We start from the raw sequence: 16,774 nt of genomic DNA on the forward strand, positions 1-16,774 counted from the left end.
TGCAGTCAGAATTATGGGAGTTTGGTAGGGGACAAGGAATCCAGGAGGATATTGCCTACAAAATAAATTGAGCATGGTTCATAGGGACTCACAGACTGAAACAGCGATTGCAGATCCTGCATGGTTCGATGCTAGGGTCTTGTGCAGATATAATATAATTTTTAGTTTGGTATTTCTGTGTTTGGTATTTCTATCTGACGCCTAAGAATAGGAGTGGTGGTGTCTGTAGAAGGAGCTGCAGGCCACTTCCCTCTGCCTGGCTCACGCATGGCTAGCTTTACCCAAATTAATTACATGGAAATTGTATTCTTTTAAACACTGCTTGGCCCATTAGTTCTATCCTCTTATTGGCTAATTCTCACATCTTGATTAACCCATTTCTAATAACCTGTGTAGCATGATGAGATGGTGGCTTACTGGAAGGATCTTAACCTACATCCATCTTGGAGAGGAGAGCTATAGTGTCTGCCTGACTTGGCTTTCTTTCTCCCAGAATTCTGTTCTGTCTACTCCACCCAGCTAAGGGCTGGCCTATCAAAGGCCAAGCAGTTTCTTTATTAATTAACCAATGAAAGCAACAGATAGATAGATGACATTCCCAGGTGTCTCTGAGTTATTCACCTGCCTTTGGGACCATTTTCCTCCCTCTGGGTTACGATGATAGTAGGGTGTGTACCTAGTGCTATTGTTTCTTGTTATTCAGTGTTTTGTAGATATTCCTGCAGGCTTGCTCTTCTCTGAAGGGAAATGGGAAAGTATTGGATATGAGGGAGAAGAGAGATAGTGCTTCTTGAAAAGTTACAAATAATAGAATGCAGATGCTCTAGAGTTATACAATGCTCAATATATAATTTCTCATGAATATCTCTATATTTTCTTTTTTTTTCTTTTGAATTAATTTTTAATCAGATATATGAAAGTATAAAAATGTAGGTTAGTGGATGCTATGTAATTTTCCACATATGCATGTGCTGTGTAATATTTGGCTCAGGTTAACTATATTTAGACACTCAGAGAATATTTTTATGGTGAATACCTTCCAAATTTTGTCTTCAAGCCTTCTGAAATGTCTACACCATATTGTTATATGTAGTGACCCATTCAGACAACAGAAATGTATTCAAAATTCTTGTTCCTCTCTGGTTCTAACTTACCACAAACTAATCTATGGAAGAACCACTCTGAAAATTCAAATAGAAAAGGGAAAAGGGATGGTTTTCATTTTAGAGTTTAAAGCTAATGTTGAAGCAACAAGAATTTGGAGGCATAGTTCCAATTGTCCTCGGAATGAATACTTCTTCAGTAGAAAGTAGAAGGACCTTTCTAAATCCATTATTTATGAGTATTCAAGATTTCCAAAACTTGCAGTTTCTCATGAAGGGGCTCCTTGTGTCTCATGCCTGAGACATTAAAGCAGCACCTTGAGCAGTCAAGGGTCATCCCTGCCTGGTCACTCACCTCCCCTTCTGTGGACTGCAAGTGCAGTTCCTTCCTGCAGGCAATATTTTCAATAAATAAATTATTGGCAAGTACTTTAATTACTTTTTCACATACTGTATTTACTTCTAATATTGTGTTGGTTAGGTATACATATGCACAGGCAGTGCAATAACATATATGTGAAGGCCAGAGAATAACTTTGGAGAGTCTGATATCTCATTCCACAATGGGAAATCTGAGGGTTAAAGAAGGTCTGTGGCATTGTATGGCAAGTGCATTTCTCTGAGTCACCTTGTCTAGCCAGTAAGTGTCTTAATTTCTAAAAGATTAGTGTCTGTAGTTGCTTTTAAATTGGATGTGAAACACATATGTGTAGGAAATATGAATTTTACTCAATGCTTTTATTCATCAAATTTATTTAAGATGATTGTGGCACTAAGAAAAATTTACCAGTACAGAAGTATAAAGATATTTATGAAGAAAAAGAAAAACTACTATTCATAGTCTTAGTTTTATCCACAAGAAAAAAAATCCACAAAAGAGTTCCAGTTCAGTTTCTAGCTCTTCTTGAGGTCACTTCCATACCTGTTAATAATTTGTTCCCATTTTATTTTTAAACTCACTGACTTTTAATATATCATTCTATCGTCAGTTACATTAATTAAGCCAGTGGCATTACCTCCACTCTCATTATATTTTTGGAAATCATGCTTCATTGTAGATATATTAGTAATTTATACATTCATTAAAATAATCCCAAAATTGTTTATCCATTTCTTAAATCTTACTTAATATAGACTTCTTAATACAAGGTCAAACACCATGAGTATCTCTTCCGGTATCATGCAAAAGATCTGAGATACCTAAAAAATAAGAATTAAATTATAAAAATATAAAAAAAATCAAAATAGATGTGCATTTAAGATCCAAAAATATAATGAAAGTTGTCTAATCCCCGGCTTCAAAGACAGTTTGTAGCATTGTTTTCCCCCATCCATCTTTTCCCTTTGACCCAACTCTCTCTCTCATTTTCCATTTCTTTCTAAATATATCTGAAATACAAAGGAAATGACAATGACCTCAGATCATTTCAATTGTAAAAGGTATAGTGACATCAACTCCTCTTTAAAGAAATCACAACCTAAATCTGACATATTAGCATAAAATATGTGATAAAACTTGCAGATATAATAAAAATTTGAAAAAAGACAATAGAATTTCAGATTGGATTCATTATTATTGCATCCTGATGGGCTTAAGACCAAGTACAAAAATGAAGAGATATTCAAAAGTACTCTTGCATAATAAGCAAAAATGTGAATAAATTCACAATCATGAAATTTTCAATGTCATCACTTTTATTCAATTTTAAGACATGATGCTAATTATTTTTATTTTCATCATTCCTAAAAATGTTTTTAATATATAATAATTTCCATTAATGTCTATATATTTAACAGGGTTTTACTTGCAAAATACCTTATGGTCCCCAACATTCATCAGGATGGATTGAAAATGAAAACATTTTATAATAAGCACTGTTTTTAAAAATGAGTTACCTATCCAAAGCTGGTTTAGTGGGGCTATAAATTCTGGAACATAAAAGAAATAGTATAACCTTATCATTGAACTTAATTGATTGAATTATAGTCAGCATAGTAGAAATTACAGATTAAGGGAATTTTATGGAGTCTAACACTATGAAACTTTTTCTATGTGGACTTAGTACCTAAAAAAGACATTACCTATTATCAGGGTAAGGTACATTTCTTGTGACCAACATGCCTTCAACTTTATTACAACTTCAGCCATAGATGTTAACAAATTTGAAATCAATCATTAAATGTAAGTATAAAATGTCATATCAGTTATAATTATTTTTATGTAGAATTGCAACAGAAATAAATTAAAATTAAGCAAAGGCAAATTTAATGCCTTGTCAATTGATTTATAAGTATTTTTATATAAAATTTTTATTTATATAATAATTTAATATATAGATTAAGTCCAATTCATATGAAGAACTATAAATATACTTTCAATTCAAGGAAATTGGTGGACTAAGAAAAAAGTGTAATTCATATTTTTTCAAGAAAATGCAAATCTTAAAATATTTTTTAAAATGTAGGTTAGTAGTTTAGATTGCCTAATACAATATTAACAGTGACACCTAAAATATCTCTGATCTGGCTTTTCTGCTCTGGTGTTATTGAACTGAAATACAGCCAAGAGGTCACAAAGATGATTGATGGTTGATCATTAGGCCTCCTAGTGGCCACCATTTACCACAGGTCTATCCCACCCCTCTTCCCAAAGGCTTCTATGTGCTTTCACTACTTCTGTAGACCAGAAGGTTAACAAGCATTGGTTTTTAATCTATTATGCTACATTTCAGGCTATGGCTTTAGCTGTGGATATTTTTGCTAAGGAAAGGAAATTAGCAAGATGAAACACAGAAACAGTAGGGTGATTGGAACCATTTGAAGGTGATATAACTAGTATGAAGCTTATGTGTTGTGAGATATTTTATGATGTTTGAAAGCACAGAAGATCCCAGCACTCGGGAGGCAGAAACAGGCGGATCTCTGTGAGTTCGAGACCAGCCTGGTCTACAGAGCTAGTTCCAGGGTAGGCTCCAAAGCCACAGAGAAACCCTGTCTCGAAAAACCAAAAAAAAAAAAAAAAAAAAAAAAAAAAAAAGCACAGAAGAAAAATCCTTTAATAATTATAAGGGACAATTATGTCAGTGAGTTACTTTAAAAGGGGAACAAGTAACTTATTTCTGCATACGGACATGAGGAGGCTTAATCTGATGATACTTCACTTTCAAAGATCGAGAGAAAAGACTGTTAATTTCTTTTGTAAAACTGCAAATGCTCAGTCACACTGATCCTGCTAAATTCTTCATGCATAGAACCCTATCCATCTGCGGTGAACTCAGATGCCTACTTACAGTTCCTTGACTATGTGACAGTCATTTGATTGTGTACACTTTAGACAGCTCTTCATTCTACTTGTCAGAGTGCCACCAACCACTATTTTTTCTGTTATAACTGGTAAATACATATTTCCTTTTATATTCATTCTAAAGCTATAGTTGACATAGAGTGATTCTACATAACAAGTTTTAGATTCGTCCTTCCTAAAGCATGCTCATTATGTTGTAATTTCTGAAGAAGGCACTTGCTTCATGGGCTATACGTTGCATTTTAGCCAAATAAATTAGACTTATATACCTTCATCCTCAGTAGTACAGTCTGCTACATTCCAAGATTTTTCAGATACTTTCAGCAATAAGTTAAGAATGAGATTTTGCCTAACTTAAGACAGTGATTGCTCCAGACTTGAGAGTCTTAGATGTTGTGTGTGAGTGCATGAATAAAACGCAGTCATCTGACTTCTGCTACAATATCAAGTTTGTTTTTTATCTTTTTTTTTTGTGACTTGTAAATGACACTAATCTTAGAATTGGGAGAACTATGCTCCTAGCCTTCAGCAATTAGTATTGAGAAGACCAGACAAAGACCTCAATGACAACAGTACCTGTGAGCCTGGTCTGCACCTCTTGTCAGCGTCTTCTAGGACTCACTAAGTTTACACCTCTGCATATTCAGCTTTATAGGTCTAGTCACTAGGGCAGTTGTGAAGTAATGGAATGAGTTTATCCTCTTCAGTACTGTATGTCAGCAAATTGTCATTCCCCAAGGACTCTAATTATTCTAGAAGCGTATCTACAAGAATATTCAGTAATCAAAAATACTAATTACCCATCTGCCTAGTTATTTTTCAAATTGTTTCCAGTCATTTTAAAACTTTCACATCCTATTAAGGATTTTGAGTATGAAGATCACTAAATAATTGTGTTAAAAGGGTTACTGATATTTCGAATGTGCATGAGAGTGAGATTTTATTTAGTTCTTAGGAGTCTCAAGTGGATACAACAGACAGAACACAAACTGTTGAAACCAGGGTTTTAGAGGAACAATGTCATTCCTGATGAGTTATATCTTGTTAATTATATGTTTAATGATATTTTTAAAAATAAATCTCTTCAAAGCTTGGTAGATTGCATGAATATTATTAACAGTTCCTACAAAATAAAAATAACCCTGCTTTGCTCCTAATTTAAAGAATTCAAGGAGAATAATAGAATGAATAATAGAAAAATTGAATTAAGGGGAATGGGTCACCATTATTACTAAAGAAGCAAATGAGATATTTTATGACTAAATAGTTAGAAACCAGGGCAATCCAAATTCTTAGATGCTTAAAATTGTTTGCAAGAATAACCTAAGTAGCTGGGCGGTGGTGGCGCACGCCTTTAATCCCAGCACTCGGGAGGCAGAGGCCGGTGGATCTCTGTGAGTTCGAGGCCAGCATGGTCTACAAGAGCTAGTTCCAGGACAGGAACCAAAAGCTACGGAGAAACCCTGTCTCGAAAAATCAAAAAATCAAAAAAAAAAAAAAAAAAGAATAACCTAAGTATCTTCTGTGATGGGTTTCCTAATTTATTAATTATTTTTCTTCTATAAGCAATTAAATTTTATGTGTTCAAATTAATAGGCAGTCTGTAAAATATGGTTAATACTTTATACCATTTAATACTACACAACAGATTACTCTTCTAAAGAAACTCAATCTAACTTTGGTGCTAATTTGCACAGAAAATAATTGTAGTAAACAGATATAAATAGCCTAATCATTCCAGGAACAAATGTATTGTTGTGCATATTTATTAAGTCATTAACCTTTCTTATATATTGGAAATTTAGTAAACATCTAAGAAAAATCTCAAAATATTACATGAATAATGCTGGAACAATTTGATTTGCTGATAGTTATTTGGATGTATATCCTGTCTTTAAGAAGTGTTGGGCTCTTAGTTTACATTTTAACCTTTATTTATTTTATTAACACACATTACTAATGATATTATTAAGGTTGACTGTGTCATTTCCATATTGGAAGAATAATTGCCTTAAGCTCAGATCCACAGAGATCTTGAATGCTTAAAAATATGCTGAGACAGCAAGTTTTAACTGCATGCTGTGATAAATTTAAAACCTAGTATAATTTTGGACCCCCCAAGAGACAATCTCTAGAGTTGTGAGCATTTGTTTCTCACTCTTCTCTTTATTGGAAGTCCAGGACAAACTTTATTATGGAAGATCAAAAATTCTGTGAATAAAAATCGTACACTAACTAGAAAGTAGTCAGAGAAATCCACATGCCTACAATATCTGATATTTGACAAAGAAGCAAAAAATATATAAAATGGAAAAAGATAGCATATTCAACAAATGGTATTGGCATTACTGGATATAAACACATAGGATAATGAAAATAGATCCTTATCTATCACCATGCACAAATCTCATGTCCAAATGAATCAAAGACCTCAACATAAAACCAACCACATTGAACCTCATAAAGAAAAATGGGACATACACTTGAACACATTGTCATAGGAGACTATTTCCTAAATATAACCTCAGTAGCACAGACACTGAGAGAATCCATTAATAAATGGGACCTCCAGAAACTGAGATGCTTCTTTAAAGCAAAGGATATGGTCAACAAAACAAAATGGCAGAATACAGAATGGGAAAAGATCCTCACATCAGAAAGAGGGCTGATCTTCAAATTATATAAAGAACTCAAGAAACTGGTCATTAAAATAACATATAATCCAATAAAAATCGTAGTGTACAGACCTAAATAGAGAATTCTCAACATATGAATCTAAAATGGCTGAAAAACACTTAAGGAAATGCTCAACATCCTTAGGTAAGCATCAGAGTATTGTAAATCAAAACAACTCTGAGATTCCATCTTACACTTGTAAGAACAGACAAGACCCAAAACACTGATGATGACTTATATTGGAGAGAATGTGGGGTAAAGAAAACAGTCTTCCATTGCTGATGGGAGTGAAAAAAGGCACAGCTGCTTTGGAAATCAGTAAGGCGATTTCTCAGAATCAGAGCAACAGACTGAGCTCCCAAGGTCCAGTTGAAGAGCAGAAGGAGGGAAAAGATGAGCAAGGAAGTCTGGACCACAAGGGGTTGGTCCTCCCACTGAGACAGTGTGCCTGTTCTAATGGGAGCTCACCAAATCCAGCTGGACAGGGACTGAATGAGCATGCGATCAAACCGGACTCTCTGCCTGTGGCTAACAATGGGGGCTGACTGAGAAGCCATTGATAAAGGCACTGGGACTTGTTTTTACTGCATGTACTGGCTTTTTGGGACCCCAGTCTATATGGATGCAAAGCTTCCTAGGCCTGGATATAGGGGGGAGGATCTTAGACTTCCCAAAGGGCAGGGTTACCTGTCCTCTCTTAAGGAGGGAGGGGGAGGGAAGAGGGTGAATGGGGAAGCAGGAGGTGAATGGGAAGAATGGAGGAAGTGTAAATTTTTGAATGGTAGAAAGAAAGACAGAAAGAAAGAAAGAAAGGGAAAAAAGAAAGAAATAAAGAAACATGAGACTCATCTAAAAAAAAAAGAAAAGAAAAGAAACAACCTTCCTAAAGACACAGCAATACCAGTTTTATATATTTAAATGATATTCAATCATACCAGAAAGATGTCCACTATGTTCAGAGCAGGATTATTTGTAATATCTAGAACCTGGAAGCAATCTAAATGTCCCTTGACCTAAGAATGGATAAGGAAAATGAGTTACATTTACACAATGGAGTATTAGAAAACAGAAAAAATAATGACACCTTGAAGTTTGCAGACAGTTGGATGGATCTGGAAAATATCACCTTGAGTGAGGTAACCCAAAGTCAGAAAGACAAAGTATAATATTTATTCACTCATAACTGACCTTTAGACATAAAGAAAAGAAAAACCAGCCTCCAATTCACAATTCTAGAGACCCTACACAATAAAGAAGACACTGAGAGAGAGAGAGAGAGAGAGAGAGAGAGAGAGAGAGAGAGAGAGAGATGGATCTAATCAATATAGCAAGTAGAAAAAGGCAAGATCTTCTGAGTAAATTGGGAGAATGGGCATCATGGGAGCAAAAGGATGAAGGGACAGGAGCAGAAAAAAGTGTGTAGATCAATAAAAGCAGTAAAAGACAGAAAACCAGCAAAATAAAAACCAAGTAGCTGATATCTCCTGAAAAGAAATATTTGTGTTAACTGTCAAGTCCTAGAAAAGAAAACCACATAATTGTTTGTCCAGTATCTTTGTTATGGGAAAGTCCAGGGCTTTTCTCAAGTCCTGGCTAAAGTAGTCTGTTAGGTTGAACCATCTCAGCTAGCCACCTTGAAATTATTCTGAGCATTTTATAGTCCAAAGCCAATCTTTAGGTGGTGTTTTTCAGCTTAGTGGTGTTAGGTGTTATCATAGTCCTGATGAAATAGTCATTGTGGAGCCCCATCAACATTCAAAGACTGCAAAGATCACTGTAAGGTATGGTCATGGTCCACTGCAGAAAAATGATAGGGATACAATCCTAAAATCATATACAGGAACATAGATGAAACATTTTTTCTAGATTTTGTACTCTATATGACCATTAATATCATTACAAAAACTTTAATACATATATGTATATTTTTTAAAATATATGCCTTTAATAAAACTGCTTAAGAGTCAATATAAAACCAAAGGATTAAGAGATTAGGTGCACTATAATAATCGTTAAATTTTTGTTTTCCTTCTATGTCATATCAAGTGGCTCTTCTATCATGAGAAAGATTTTGGATTTCACTTTTATAAACCTACTTGGGTTTAGAGAAGGAGAGAGCCATGCTACAACTCCAAAGTCAGCTTTAATTTTCAATGTACTGGGAATACAAAACTACTATCTGCTTTATTTATGTTTGCAGAGAATAGCAGAAACAAATAGTTGGGATATTTATGAAATTCTATTCTGTTGGAAATGTGATATACCAAATATCCAATTCACTCATATACTTGAGATATTTTTTTTTTCTGTCTGATGATTTGTCCTTTTACTTCAGAAGTCTCATTTCTCCAGTGGTCTTTAGATTCCTTAGCTAGATTATATTTATTCTCCTGAAAAGACAGAAACAAAACCCTTCCCAAAACCTAGTTTTGGGGATTCTCTTTTGGCATATTATATCTGATCAAGTGAAAAGAATTGTTTTTTTAGTTTTATAGGTTAATGACCAAGGATTATAGTGAACTATTATCTCTTCTAATTATGAGACGTCTCTTGTTCAAATTGAATCTTTATCAATTTTGATGGTGTCCATAACTTTTCTTCTTCTTTGGAAACAAAAGCATACCATCTTAGCAAACTTTACACATGTGCTGGTTTGAATTATGAGGTCAGTACATCTTTAAAGTATAACAACTAATTTAATTATATAGTTCTTTTTCCTACTATCCAATCCCACTCCACAGCTATTGTTCCTTTCTATTTAGCATTACAAAATTCAGTGTTAATGAAGCACTAGGCAATCTATTCCTTTCTGTTTATTTAACATATCTTTTAGAGCTTAATATGATCTTTCTGTAACTGTCTTCCCTAAAGGATACTGTGGTATACCTGTAATATGCTTTATATTACATTAAACAAAAATGGTTTCATTTTCTTAGAGACATATGCTGGAGCATTGTCTTTCCATATTTGTATAGGTGTATCCACGATGGCTATGGTTTCAAGCAAATGAGTGATTACTGAATCAGCCTTCTCCAGACTCAAAGTAGCTTCCCATTGAACCTGATTCGGTATCAATGGTATGGCAGAAATATTATATTTTTCTAAATTCCACAAAATGGAATACATCTATAAGCCATATTTCATTTCTTTGAGTATTCTTTGGGTTACTTTTTGTAGGTAGTAGTGTTTTGTTTCATAAAGAAGAAGCAGGACATTTTGTTAAAATTTCTTGACTTATTGTCAAGTGATGAAAAACTGTTTTTTAAAAACTTTGCTAATGACTTGATTTTCTAAAAATGAAATTCAGAGGCCTCCAGCACATTTGAAATCAATAACTGAATGGTTTCTACATTACTTTGTGCCAGAGGACCTGACAGATGCATATGGCATCAGATGTGTGTTATATATGTGGAATTATTCCTGTTCCTGATTGTATATTGTAACTGAATAAATAATAAAATCAATTCTGTATTATGTGGTATAAATTAAGTTATTTAAATATGCAAAACTACTATTTCTACATATAGCAAATTAGTAACTATGCTGAGATTTTTTTAAATCTGCCTTTCCTGTTTTATTTGCATCAGTATAGAATGTATGGACTCCGTTATTGTCATGTCCAGTACAAAATGAGAATTAATCCAGTTAGTTCTCTTTGTAAGTTGAATTCTCTTACTTTGGGGACAGTTTTTGTTAATCTTTTCCCCCCAAAACATACTGCAAGCTCTTTGCCAGGATTCATTTTCTTCCCATAACTTGTTCATTTCATCATCATTAAAGGTATTACAATTTCTACTGGGTCTATTTTTTTTTTTTTTTGGTTTTGGAGCCTGTCCTGGAACTAGCTCTTGTAGACCAGGCTGGTCTCGAACTCACAGAGATCCTCCTGCCTCTGCCTCCCGAGAGCTGGGATTAAAGGCGTGTGCCACCACCGCCCGGCTTTACTGGGTCTATTTCTTATAATTAACAAAGTTTTAACTTTTCTTTTAGAATAAATTCAGAGACATTTTCCACATTAATTTTTGATGTTTCACTTGTCTTATGTGTTAAAAAGATCCATTATAAGATAACATTTTCCATCTGCTTTAAAATTCCTCTAAGGCAATATTGGAGGATAATGTGACCAGAATACAGTGAAGATTCAGATCTACATGATCCATCTATGCCTTCTGTAATTTCTCTTCATTAAAACCCAATTTTCTCTCAGGTTCAACTGGTAATTTCCTAGTACTATTAATTCCTTGTCACCTACTTAAGTTTTCTTTAAATTAATCAGGTCATCAGGACCTATCCCAAAAGTATGATGATCGCTGTAATTAAATGAATGCAGCTGAATCATAGAAGACAACACCTGCAGAGATATAGGAGCTGCAGGTACTGAAGGCGTTGGACCTGCCTTCTGCGGAGCAAATTCAGAGGACCCTGGCAATAATGAACGTATAATAATAATTATTATTATCAGTATTGGGAGAAAGACATTCAATGTAACAAAGAATAGAATTAACAATACATCAATATAGGTATTAGAGCATGCAAGCTTCAAGACAGGAAAAAGATCCCAGAAATAGTGGTTGATCACATCTAATTTGCAGAACCAAATCCTACTCATGACGCCTATATAAACAGATGCACAGAACAGACTAAATATATATACTCCTGAAATCGAGGAACTATAAATCTGATAGGACATGGTTACACCAAAATGCAATGGGTATTAGATAGCAACATAGCAGTCATATGCCATTGCAGCTATTGTGTAACACTCCACAATGCCAAAAAATGATGAAGAAATAGAGATGAGTCATGCATCCAGGATAAGAGATGAGGTTTTTCTCTGTCACAAAGCTCACCAGCATTTTAGGGTTTACAGTGGCCTGAAAGAAATCAATGAAGAGAATGCTGTACATGGGTTTGTGCAGGTGGGAACTGAACCCAATCAGTATGATCATACCTAGATTCCCTGCAACAGTCACCACATAGATTCTAATAAAGAGAACGAAGAGGGGTATCTGGAGGTCTGGCTTCTCAGGGAGCCCAGCCAAATAGAATTCCACCACTGGTACATGGTTTCCTACTGCCATGTTCTTCATTCAGATCCTGAAGGAGTAAAAACATCCCACACTAGCTCAGAATTGAGAAATAGATGGTTATTTATTTAGGGGTAGACTCACAAATTAGAATCCTCGGCTTGAATGGAGATCAGAAACCGAAATCCACAACCAGAACTGAGAAGCCGGAAAGAGGCCAGACTCAAGCTCTACATCAGCATATATAGTATAAGAGGCCATGCCCCAATAGGCAGGAAACCACTGGCTGTAAGACTTTCTACAGTAGAATTCTTTGAGTTGTTATTGGTGACACATACTTTAATCAAAGTACATGGGAGTAAGAAACAGTCAGATCTCAGTCACATCTACAGAGTTAGTTTTAGTACAGTCACAGAAACACAAAGAAATTCTTTTTAAAAAAACCAAAAACCAAAACCTAAAACCTTGTTTAAATAAATGGGCTAGAAAAAAGTAGTCATAATGTGGAAAAGAGACTTGTAGAGAGAAGGAAGTGTAATAGGGTAACACTGGAGATAAGATGGGGAGAGTGATAATTTTCAGAGTGCACACGTGCATGTGTGTGTGTGTGTGTGTGTGTGTGTGTGTGTGTGCGTGTACATATGAATTTGTAAAAAACCGTGAAAAAGACAAAACTTAATTTGCACATTACCTACATTTGTAAAACATCCCTCTTAAAAGGCTAAAGAATTACCAAAGAAGCATGTAGAAAAATGTAAGATCCATAGTAGTGGCTGACTGAAAGAACAGTGTGTCTATGCACATGAGAGTAGTTGGCCATAGGACACATAGTAATTGTGAAGGATGGACAAGATCTATGTAAGCAAAGTCCAAACTAACTCTCAGCAATAAGAGGATATTTCAGCACAAAGTTTACCCCAGTTAAGAAGCTTTTGGTAATCTTTAATGGCTGAAAAGTGTCGTATCATTTATTTTTTTTTCTAAAAGAGAATTGCCATACAGTAAGTTGATCATGCTATAGATGGAGACAGCATATACAAGAATGTCTGAACTGAAAACATTGTCCATGATGGTAAAACAATAACAACAGAAGGATGTGAAACTGCATGGAAAAGGAAGATATGGACTTTGGAAGGGTTTAGAAAGTGTGGTGAATCTTAACAAAGAATGTTGCGTGCAATTTTCAAAATTAATAAAAATATTTTAAAGATTAAAGGAATAAAAATGAGGTGAAAATAAACCCACAGTGATTAAATAATATGCCAAGGCTTTATACAAAAACATAAATATTTGCATAAGAGATCCTGTTGACAATTTTTTTAAAAAATAAAATAAATACATTAATTGAAAAATAAAGCTTATAAAATAAGAGACCTATAAAGTCAGTATGTAAAGAGTAAAAATGTATATGAGCATATGCTCATCATGATTAAGCACTAATGAATGAAATTAAGACAATTTCATACAATTATAAAGGTTTGGGTGATGTTGAAATGAGGATGAGAAGTAGATAATCTTGTCACACAGGAATTCTTATTAGTGTAAATTGTAAAACCTGAAACTTCGCAAAAACTAAGTACTGCATATTGTAAGTGTGGACAGACATCTTCTATGCACTCTAGTTTTGTGCTTTTCAGTTTTTTTCCAGAATTAAATGAAAGATTTGTCAGTATAAAGAATTGTAAAAAAAAAATATTCTGGTGTCTTTAGTCACTCATTATTAAAGCTTAAGTAAGGAACAGTCCAAATATTTTATTGCATTGATTAGTACAGAATAAAATACTACTCAAAATTTATATAGAACAAGTAATACATGCAAACAGTAGCATAGATGTCAAAGTATGTTATTGTTGTAATGGACATAATTATATATCTTTTAAACATTGATAATATTTTTTTAAATGTAGCAGTTTGGATATGTCTCTACACTCTGAAATTTATAGCAGTTAAACTTATTTATTGATTAAATTATTAACATTAGGTTTCTTATTTTTCCTTAGTTGAAACATCAACACATTTAACAAACATACAATTGATAGAATGTGTTGCATGATTTAGTAATGATTGTGTGTGTGATTTATTTTCAGCAGTTATTTCTGGGTTTCGCTGCTGACAGTACGGCTCAATGAAATTAATGATCAGTTGAAGAAATGCAGGCTAAAAGTGTGCCAACAGCTAATGGCCCATCATCCCTATTTCTGTAATATGCTTTGGTAAGTTATGAAGGATACTTTTGTTCATTAAAATGTGTCTATATGTTTATCACCTCCCGGTTTTGTAAAATCAGAATGTACCTGGCTCGATATTTGGCAAGGTTGACAACATGGTAAGCATTGCTTTTGCTTTAGAAGATGTCTTGATGTAAAGGTTGGGGAAAACATAGTTGACATATTTGTTTATGCTGAAGATTAAAGTTGGAGGGTGGGAAAATACATTTGTTAGTGTTTATAAATAGTGTTTATAAATACATGCGTGTTTATAAAGCAAAAAATAAAGACAACTTGAGCCATTTTGGGGTGGCCACTTGTGAGAAACTCATTTGATGATCCGATACTACTTCCTTTCATTGCACTGATAACTTCACATCTAGGGACCTAAACCAAGGCTATGTAGGGTTTGAGGCATATAGGGAACTGAGGGGTCAACAACAGTGTAAAAAATGTTACCCTGATAACCATAAAGTATATTGTCATCTGTTACAGTTAATTATTACCACTCTAGTTTAGGATAAGGTAAATACTTTGTGCGGGGGAATATGACAGAGAGTGTCCTTTGCGTATATATACATACTTTCCAAATATCCAAATTTCAGAATTACACATTGAATTTTGCAACTACTTAATTTTTAAAATTACTATATATATATATATATATATATATATATATATATATATATACATATGGCAGGTTTCTGTGTAGCTTTGGAGTCTGTCCTGGAACTAGCTCTTGTAGACCAGGCTGGCCTTGACCTCATAGAGCTCTGCCTGCCTCGGCCTCCTGAGTTCTGGGACTAAAGGTGACTGGCTTCAATTACTTATCTTATACAACTCAGAAAATTACTTTTTAAATCATTTGTCAATTTATCAAGACAGCCAAAACAGTAAAACAACAAAAGGATACTGAATACATTCATTTATTCCGTACTAAATATATGTGAGGCTGGCTGAAACAGAGTTCAGTTCATATATATATAAATATGAAAAAAACACATAAAGAGCTTTGAGAGTTGTTCAGGAGATGATAAAATTGCTATCTGCGAAGGTTCTCTGGTTATGCCAAAGAGTAGCAGTTCTCCATGGCTATGAAAGTGAGAAAACACTTCTAACTTTGGTACATTTCTTCCAAATAATCATTTATTAGCAATAACCTCACGCATATTGTTATCAACTGCTGCTTATAGAATTACCTCCTCCAAATTCTAAACGCTATATTATATTTCTAAAGAAAATTAGTCTTTGTTCAGAGGAAACACCTTTTTTAGTAACTTTTTTTTTTTGGTTTTTCGAGACAGGGTTTCTCTGTGGTTTTGGAGCCTGTCCTGGAACTAGCTCTTGTAGACCAGGCTGGTCTCGAACTCACAGAGATCTACCTGCTTCTGCCTCCCAAGTGCTGGAATTAAAGGCGTGCGCCACCACCGCCCGGCCTTTAGTAACTTTTTAAAAGAAACTTTGACATTTTATTTCTCAGGCTGTAGATCATGGGATTCAACATAGGCACAACAATGGTATAAAACACAGATGACAATTTACCTTGTCCCCCAGAGCTGACTGATGATGGCTGAAGATACATGAAAGCTGTTGAACCAAAGAAAATGGCAACAGCCATAATGTGAGAGCTGCAGGTACTGAGGGCCTTGGATTTGCCCCCAGTGGATTGAATGCGGAGAATGTTGACAATGATGAAGATGTAAGAACTAACGATGGGCACAACTGGTACTATAATGTTAAATGCACTGAAGGACAGTGCAAGTACTTCATTGATAAAAATACTAGAGCAAGAGAGCTCTAGTAATGGGAAAAGATCGCAGAAGAAATGGTTTATTATAGCAGTCTTACAGAAAATCACTCTCAGCAGAAAGACAGTGTGAGCAGTGGCACTTACTAAGCCCATGCCATATACCCCAGCTATCATCCACAAACAGACTTGATAGGACATGGTTACATTGTAAAGCAATGGGTTAGCGATAGCCACATAGCGGTCTTATGCCATTGCAGCCAACATGTGACATTCTGCAACAACAAAAGCACAGAAGAAGTAAAATTGAGCCATGCATTCTGGGTATAGGATGACATTCTTTTCTGTCACAAAGTTCAACAGCATTTTGGGCATAATTACAGTGGACTGACAGCAGTCAATGAAGGACAGACTGCTGAGTAAATAATACATGGGTGTGTGCAGTTGAGAACTGAACAAAATCAAGATGATCATGCCCATATTTCCCACAACTGTAATCAAATAGACTCCTAGAAAGATGAGGAATAGGGGCACCTGTAGCTTTGGGTTCTCAGTTAATCCAGAAAGGATAAATTCAGCCACAGCTGTATTATTTACTTCTTCCATTCTCTTTTGGAAACTCTATGTAAGAAGAAATCTTTCCATTGAAGCATACCGTGAGCATCCATTATTTTATTGCTCAATCAATTTTGAAACAGAGTAGAGACATT

The 16,774-nt window shown here is 34.7% G+C and overlaps 2 pseudogenes; both read right to left on the reverse strand.

Moving 5' to 3' along the window:
• Positions 1-11,399: 11,399 nt before the first annotated feature.
• Positions 11,400-12,173, reverse strand: LOC121451452 (annotated as a pseudogene).
• Positions 12,174-15,558: 3,385 nt separating this feature from the next.
• LOC121451788 lies at positions 15,559-16,670 on the reverse strand (annotated as a pseudogene).
• Between the last annotated feature and the right edge of the window lie 104 nt (positions 16,671-16,774).

This window comes from Microtus oregoni, unplaced genomic scaffold (assembly GCF_018167655.1).
Source record: "Microtus oregoni isolate MIOR12 unplaced genomic scaffold, Mior012 000008F_ref0000371, whole genome shotgun sequence".
In the NCBI taxonomy this organism is placed as follows: domain Eukaryota; kingdom Metazoa; phylum Chordata; class Mammalia; order Rodentia; family Cricetidae; genus Microtus; species Microtus oregoni.